The following is a 9,305-nucleotide window of genomic DNA, read 5'->3' on the forward strand; positions in this document are numbered from 1 at the left end:
TTGACCTTTTCTGCTGCTTTTGAGACACGGTTTGATCCCTCCTTGGGTCACTACTTTTTGAGTAAATAAAAAACGAAATAATCATAATACAGTAACTATTGGTCACTCAATTATGTATTATTATTATTATAATATGTATTCATTATATAATTGTGTCAGTTATTAATGATAAACCTTTTAAGTGCACTCCTCCCTCCCTCCCTCCCTAGCTCTCCCCATCTCTCTATTTCTCAGCTCCAGGTGACAAAACACACTCCAAGGGTTGCAGGTCTGCTGACTTCCTTTTGGTTATACAGTGTATTCAGAGAGAGATCCAATAAACTAAAGATATTGCATTAACTGTGAATGTACTTTATTGCATATACTTTCCAAAAATAAAATGGAGCATCCATAAAATAAACAAGTAATTACAATTATTAGATTCCCAAGATGGCATAGCAGTCTGACGTCCTTTGTCCTCGTCTTGTCGTGTCCCGTGTATATAATATTTATACATATTTTCTTCGCATATCTTATATTTTTTCTTTCTAAAAAAACTTAAAACACTCTCCTGCAACCCGCCTCACCAATAAAAAAAAGAAGTATTATTCACCTCAAATCTGAAATCCACAATAGAAGCTAGAAAGAAGCAAGCCAGAAGCTAGCCAGTTTACTGGCTAACATTAGTATTCAGCTAACCACGGTTGGTGGTCATCAGCTATCCTTTAGCTCGAAAAGCTGTCGCCAGTTTTGTACAACGTGACTCAGACCAGAGCATACAGGACCTATTTTTAAACATATCCCCGGATTTCTACCGCAAGCTCTGGACATTTACACCTGGATCTTGCAGCTAGCTAACTGCTATCCGAGTGACTACTGGCTTACGTTGGTCCTGGATCAAACATCAGTTATTCCGGAGCTAGCCAGCTGAAGAGTTCCATCAGCCACTCCTGGGCTACAATCATCTATCTGGACCCGTTTTACTGCCGACGCGGAGCCCCACCTGGCCTTCACGACTGGACTACCGACGTCGTCTGCCCGAGGGAGTTATTCAACTGGCCCCTCCGTCGCGACGTTACCTGAACGCCCATCTGCGGTCCGCTAATCATTAGCGGTCTTATCGGCTGCTATCTGAATAGGTCTGACTATTTTCTTGGGTCACTATAACTATATATATTTTGCCAATTGCATTGGTCCCCTCTACCACACGGAACCCCACTAATCTACTGACGGAAACGCATGAGGTGGCTAAAAACAGACCTCCATCCTCTGACAGCTTGCTACTGATGGCCCGGCTAGCTGTCTGAATCGCCGTGACCCCAACCAACCTCACTACTCGCTGGACCCTTATGATCACTCAACTAAGCATGCCTCTCCTTAATGTCAATATGCCTCGTCCATTGCTGTTCTGGTTGGTGTTTATTGGCTTATTTCACTGTAGAGCCTCTAGCCCTGCTCATTATACCTTATCCAACCTTTCAGTTCCACCACCCACACATGCGATGACATTACCTGGTTTCAATTATGTTTCTAGAGACAATATCTCTCTCATCATCACTCAATGCCTAGGTTTACCTCCACTGTATTCACATCCTACAATACCTTTGTCTGTACATTGTACCTTGAAGCTATTTTATATCCCCCAGAAACCTCCTTTTACTCTCTGTTCCGGACATCCTAGACGACCAATTCTCATAGCTTTTAGCCGTACCCTTATCCTACTCCTCCTCTGTTCCTCTGGTGATGTAGAGGTGAATCTAGGCCCTCCAGTGCCTAGCTCCACTCCTATTCCCCAGGCGCTCTCTTTTGATTACTTCTGTAACCGTAATAGCCTTGGTTTCATGCATGTTAACATTAGAAGGCTCCTCCCTAAGTTTGTTTTATTCACTGCTTTAGCACACTCTGCCAACCCGGATGTCTTAGCCGTGTCTGAATCCTGGCTTAGCAACACCACCAAAAACTCTCAAATCTCCATCCCTAACTACAACATTTTCAGACAAGATAGAACGGCCAAAGGGGGGCGGTGTTGCAATCTACTGCAGAGATAGCCTGCAGTGTTCTGTCCTACTATCCAGGACTGTACCCAAACTATTTGAACTTCCACTTTATAAAATCCAACTCTCTAAAAACAAGTCTCTCAACGTTGCCGCCTGCTATAGACCACCCTCTGCCCCCAGCTGTGCTCTGGACACCATATGTGAACTGATTGCCCCCCATCTATTTTCAGAGCTCGTGCTGCTATGTGACCTAAACTGGAACATGCTTAACACCCCAGCCATCCTACAATCTAAGCTTGATGCCCTCAATCTCACACAAATTATCTATGAACCTACCAGGTACCACCCCAAAGCCGTAAACATGGGCACCCTCATAGATATCATCCAAACCAACTTGCCCTCTAAATACACCTCTGCCATTTTCAACCAAGATCTCAGCGATCACTGCATCATTCCCTGCATCCGTAATGGGCTTGCGGTAAAGCGACCGCCACTCATCACTGTCAAATGCCCCCTGAAACACTTCAGCGAGCAGGCCTTTCTAATCGACCAGGCCCAGGTATCCTGGAAGGATATTGATCTCATCCTGTCGGTAGAGGTTATTTTTTTTAAATGCCTTCCTCACCATCTTAAATAAGCATGACCCATTCAAGAAATTTAGAACCAGGAACAGATATAGCCCTTGGTTCTCTCCTGACTGCCCTTAACCAACACAAAAACATCCTATGGCGTTCTGCATTAGCATACAATGCATATAATACAATCCACCTGTGTGTAATCAAGTCTCCGTATAAATGCACCTGCACTGTGATAGTCTCAGAGGTCCGTTAAAAGCGCAGAGAGCATCATGAAGAACAAGGGACACACCAGGCAGGTCCGAGATACTGTTGTGAAGAAGTTTAAAGCCGGATTTGGATACAAAAATATTTCCAAAGGAGCACTGTACAAGCGATAATATTGAAATGGAAGGAGTATCAGACCACTGCAAATCTACCAAGACCTGGCCGTCCCTCTAAACTTTCAGCTCATACAAGGAGAAGACTGATCAGAGATGCAGCCAAGAGGCGCATGATCACTCTGGATGAACTGCAGAGATCTACAACTGAGGTGGGAGACTCTGTCCATAGGACAACAATCAGTCGTATATTGCACAAATCTGGCCTTTATGGAAGAGTGGCAAGAAGAAAGCCATTTCTTAAAGATATCCATAAAAAGTGTCGTTTAAAGTTTGCCACCTGGGAGACACACCAAACATGTGGAAGAAGGTGCTCTGGTCAGATGAAACCAAAATTGAACTTTTTGGCAACAATGCAAAACGTTATGTTTGTCGTAAAAGCAACACAGCTCATCACCCTGAACACACCATCCCCACTGTCAAACATGGTGGTGGCAGCATCATGGTTTGGGCCTGCTTTTCTTCAGCAGGGACAGGGAAGATGGTTAAAATTGATGGGAAGATGGATGGAGCCAAATACAGGACCATTCTGGAAGAAAACCTGATGGAGTCTGCAAAAGACCTGAGACTGGGACGGAGATTTGTCTTTCAACAAGACAATTATCCTAAACATAAAGCAAAATCTACAATGGAATGGTTCAAAAATAAACATATCCAGGTGTTAGAATGGCCAAGTCAAAGTCCAGACCTGAATCCAATCGAGAATCTGTGGAAAGAACTGAAAACTGCTGTTCACAAATGCTCTCCATCCAACCTCACTGAGCTCGAGCTATTTTGCAAGGAGGAATGAGAAAAAATCTCGATGTGCAAAACTGATAGAGACATACCCCAAGCGACTTACAGCTGTAATCGCAGCAAAAGGTGGCGCTACAAAGTATTAACTTAAGGGGGCTGAATAATTTTGCACGCCCAATTTTTCAGTTTTTGATTTGTTAAAAAAGTTTGAAATATCCAATAAATGTCGTTCCACTTCATGATTGTGTCCCACTTGTTGTTGATTCTTCACAAAAAAATACAGTTTTATATCTTTATGTTTGAAGCCTGAAATGTGGCAAAAGGTCGCAAAGTTCAAGGGGGCCGAATACTTTCGCAAGGCACTGTATATGGGGCTTTGGTGACAAAACGGATGGCACTGTGATAGACTGAATCCAATTTTCTGAGTAGAGTGTTGGAGGCTATTTTGTAAATGACATCGTCAAAGTCAAGGATCGGTAGGATAGTCAATTCTACGAGAGTATGTTTGGCAGCAAGAGTGAAGGAGGCGTTGTTGGAAATAGGAAGCCGATTCTAGATTTAATTTTGGATTGGAGATGCTTAATGTAAGTCTGGAGAGTTTACAGTCGAGCCAGACACCTAAATATTTATAGTTGTCCACATATTCAGAACCGAGTAGTGATGCTAGTCGGGCGGGCGGGTGCGGGCAGCGATCGGTTGAAGAGCATGAATTTCATTTTACTAGTATTTAAGAGCAGTTGGAGGCCACGGAAGAAGTGTTGTATGGCATTGAGGCTCGTTTGGAGGTTTGTTAACACAGTGTCCAAAGAAGGGCCAGATATATACAGTGTATACATGGTGTCATCTGCGTAGAGGTGGATCTAAGAATCACCCGCAGCAAGAGCGACATCATTGATATATACAGAGAAAAGAGTCGGCCCGAGAATTGAACCCTGCGGCACCTCCATAGAGACTGTCAGAGGTCCGGACAACAGGCCCTACAATTTGACACACTGAACTCTATCTGAGAAGTAGTTAGTGAACCAGGTGAGGCAGTCATTTGAGAAACCAAGGCTGTTGAGTCTGCCGATAAGAATACGGTGATTGACAGAGTCAAAAGCCTTGGCCAAGTCGATGAAGACGGCTGCACAGTACTGTCTTTTCTCGATGCCGGTTATGGTATCGTTTAGGACCTTGAGCGTGGCTGAGGTGCACCCGTGACCAGCTCGGAAACCGGATTATGTAGTGGAGAAGGTACGTGGGATTCGAAATGGTCGGTGATCTGTTTGTTCACTTGGCTTTTGAAGACTTTAGAAAGGCAGGGCAGGAAGGATATAGGTCTGTAACAGTTTGGGTCTAGAGTGTCTCCCCCTTTGAAGAGGGGAATGACTGCGGCCGCTTTCCAATCTCTAGGAATCTCAGACGATACGAAAGAGAGTTTGAACAGACTAGTAATAGGGGTTGCAACAATGGCGGCGGATAATTTTAGGAAGAGAGGGTCCAGATTGTCTAGCCCAGCTGATTTGTAGGGATCCAGATTTTACAGCTCTATTAGAACGTCAGCTGTTTGGATTTGGGTGAAGGAGAAGCGGGGTTGGAGGGCTTGAGCCAGTTGCTGCGGGGAAGGAAGAGCTGTTGGCCGGGGTTGGGGTAGCCAGGTGGAAAGAATGGCCAGCCATAGAGAACTGCTTATTAAAATTCTTGATTATCGTGGATTTATCGGTGGTGACAGTGTTTCCTAGCCTCAGTGCAGTGGGCAGCTTAGAGGAGGTGCTCTTATTCTCCATGGACTTTAGTGTCAGAACTTTTTGGAATAAGTGCTGTAGGATGCACATTTCTGTTTGAAAAAGCTAGCCTTGGCTTTCCTAACTGACTGTGTATTTTGGTTCCTGACTTCCCTGAAAAGTTGTATATCGCGGGGACTATTCGATGCTAGTGCAGTAGGCCACAGGATGTTTTTGTGCTGGTCAAGGGCAGTCATGTCTGGAGTGAACCTTTGGCTATATCTGCTCTTAGTTCTACACTTTTTTAAATCGGCATGCTTATTTAAGATGGCGAGGAAGGCACTTTTAAACAACAACCTCTACTGACAGGTTGAGGTCAATATCCTTCACAGATACCCGGGCCAGGTCGATTAGAAAGGCCTGCTCGCAGAAGTGTTTTCTGGCGAGTTTGACAGTGATGGGGGGTGGTGGTTTGACCGCGGACCCATAACGGACGCAGGCAATGAGGCAGTGATTGCTGAGATCTTGGTTGAAAACAGCAGAGGTGTATTTAGAGGGAAAGTTGGTTAAGATGATATCTTGGGTGCCCATGTTTACGGATTTGGGGTTGTACCTGGTAGGTTCCTTGATAATTTGTGTGAGATTGAGGGCATCTAACTTAGATTGTAGGATGGCCGGTGTGTTAAGCATATCCCAGTTTAGGTCACCTAACAGTACGAACTCTGACGATAGATGGAGGGCAATCAATTCACATATGGTGTCCAGGGCGCAACTGGGAGCTGAGGGGGGTCTACAACAAGCGGCAACAGTGAGGGACTTATTTCTGGATTTTTAAAAGTAGAAGCTCAAACTGTTTGGGCATAGACCTGGATAGTATAACAGAACTCTTCAGGCTATCTCTACAGTAGATTGCCCCCTTCATAAATTATATCAATTCATCAATCATAATGAATTGATCAAAAAGTTGAAGTTAACACTGTTGGTTTCTGATGCGGACGGAATAATTTTGTCACTTGTCAGTACACTTGTAAAAATACATTATATAAAACACCATTGTATACACCAGCTAACAATATCTATACCACAATGCAGTTGTAAGCATGCTAGGTATTCTATATAATATTACAACATCAGTCTAACTGAATTGGGATGTTGCGTTGGTTGAATGTTCCAAATTGTTCTTCAGCTGGTGAACCTCTTCTTGTAATAGCAGCTGGTTTAGGTTAACGGCAGCTTGTGTTGGATTTGGGGACAGTGACTCTGGCTCCTTGTAGACAATCGTCTTGGTAGACAAGCTAGACAAGGTAGACAAGCTTCTCGCACACTTTCTTCACCACCCACTGCTTCGACCTCTTGCAGAAGATTTGTCTCCTGGAAAGACATGCAGACTGATCATGAGGATGTGTAACCATACAATAAACCCATGTTCATCTATCTGTAACAAAAAAGCATACAGTAGACTGGTATGTGTTTTGTTACACTGAGTCAATAATGGGGCATTGAGACAGGCTGTTAGCAAAGATGTGAAACGGAGGGCTTGACTTGTAGACCGTCTAGTCATGTATTGTGTATGAGCACCTACAGTTGTGCTATTGAGTAGACAAGCAATGCCAAGAATAGAGTGAATAGGCTAGAAGAGTATATTAACAGCCCCTCTCCCCCATGTGAAAGAACTGACTGCAAGTGTGGGAAAAGTTTGAGGCGCACTTGGCTTGTAGACAGTTTAGTCACAAGAGAGTATTGTGCTTTAATAAATAATGTACCTTTGGCTGTCCTGGCTTGTTTCAAAGTCAGATGATGTTGAGCTTGAGTTTATTCCAGGCTGAAAGCTTTCATGGAATGGGTCACAGACTATGTACTAATAAAGCTGGTGTCAAAGTAATCATCATCAGCAGCATGACAAGTCTTAACCAACATTTTACTACTTTGCCCCCACCAATACACACTCAAACAATGTACTATATCCACCCACCTCCCTCATGTCAATAAATCATGCATACTAACGTTCACATACAATACCCACCCCCAACAGACACACATCAGTCACCCCCACCATCCCCTCCTTACTAATACCTCCATTTCTCCAATTTTCTCCAAGCCTTGCATGAACAATCAACGAAGTCTCCATAATACAGAGAAAAATACAGTAGAGGCTGTAGCCTACTTGTAAACACCAACTATAGCAACAAGACATGGACCATGCTTATTCCTAGCTCCAGTATATTTATTTGCTCATCATGGAGTCATGGAAAGATTAAGTCGATTTTAGAAGGTGACTGACGCTAGTTCCTGGTGCTGAGCTTAATGTTGATGCCTCTGCAGATGCTGATGGGATCGGACTCTAAATAGAATATAGTAATTTTAGCCTCCGGGGTAGTTAGATAGCTAGCTAGCTGTTAGCTAACGTAGCCTGACGAAGCTAACGTTAGCATGCAAAGTTACAAATCAAATCGCCAGATATCAGCTGCCAAATTATATTGATATGCTTTAGAATGTCTAGCCAGCATATTATGAAAGCCAGCTAGCAAGATTTTGGTTTAGATAAACAAATGTAGTTCGCTAGCTAGCTATCCAGGTAGCTACATTACTTCAGGTTGACTTATTTTCTGCTGCGCGGATGTTGGCTGATCAGATAGCTCCCTCTTTGAAGTGAAGGGGAAAATCGATAGAATAGCATCACTTTTCAACATTAGACTACATGGGAACCACATTTGAGACTTCAGTTCCATTTTGAAATCCTCTCACTGAAAGTGCTGGCTACAAAGACAGACATTTTTATATTTCTCACACCTCCACGGCGCGGTCCTCCACATCCTAAAATCGTTATGAATTCTGAATATTGTGGTGTGCAGGCCATGTAGCTGGTGAGATGCAGAAACACTCATATTTGCATTTAATGAGGAAATTCTACATTTTCATGACTCATATGATATGTTAATTACATATTTAAGGACATATACACTCACAGGCCAGTTTATAAAGTAAACACATCTAGTACTGTCTTGGGCACCCCCTTTGCCTCCAGAACAGACTGAACTCTTCAGGCCATGGATTCTACAAGGTGTTGGAAACAAGTGTTGCTCATTTGGTATCAATGGACCTAACATGTGCCAGGAAAACATTCCCCACATCAGTACATCACCACCAACAGCTTGTACCAGGCAGGATAGGTCCATGGACTCAGGCTACTTACGCCAAATCCTGAGTCTGCCATCAGCATGATGCAACAGGAACCGGGATTCGTCGAACCAGGCAATGTTTTTCCACTCCTCAATTGTCCAGCATTGGTGATCGCATACTAATAGGAGTGTAACCTGGTGTGGTCGTCTGCTGCAGTAGCCCATCCGTGACAAGGATCGACGAGTTGTGCATTCCAAGATGCTATTCTGCACACCACTACGCCGTTATTGGTCTGTTTGTGGCCGGCCTGTTAGCTTGCACGATTCTTGCCATTCTTTTTCGACCTCTATCATTAACAATTTGCTTTCGCCCACAGAACTGCCGCTGACTGGATGCTTGTTGTTGTCACATCATTCTCTGTAGACCCTAGACACTGTCATGCCTGAAAAGCCTAGGAAGGTGGCCGTTACTGGATAGATACTGGACCTGGAGCGCCGGGAATCGACGATCATACTATGCTTAAAGTTGCTTAGGTCACTTGTTTTGCCCATTTTAATGTTCAACCAAACAGTAACTGAATGGCTTGATGCCTGTCTGCCTGCTTTATATAGCAAGCCACTGCCACCTGACTCACTGTCTGTAGGAGTGATCCATTTTCGTGAACCGGTGGTGTAGCTAATAAACTGTCCGGTGAGTGTATAGTGAAATAGAGCAGCTGTGATATTCTCCTTTAAGTATAGAGATGGGCACAAATTTTGCATGTGTATATAAGTAGATAATGTCCCCTTTATTATGTATTATTAGGATGTTTAGTAG

The sequence above is a fragment of the Oncorhynchus kisutch genome, linkage group LG6, assembly GCF_002021735.2.
Source record: "Oncorhynchus kisutch isolate 150728-3 linkage group LG6, Okis_V2, whole genome shotgun sequence".
In the NCBI taxonomy this organism is placed as follows: domain Eukaryota; kingdom Metazoa; phylum Chordata; class Actinopteri; order Salmoniformes; family Salmonidae; genus Oncorhynchus; species Oncorhynchus kisutch.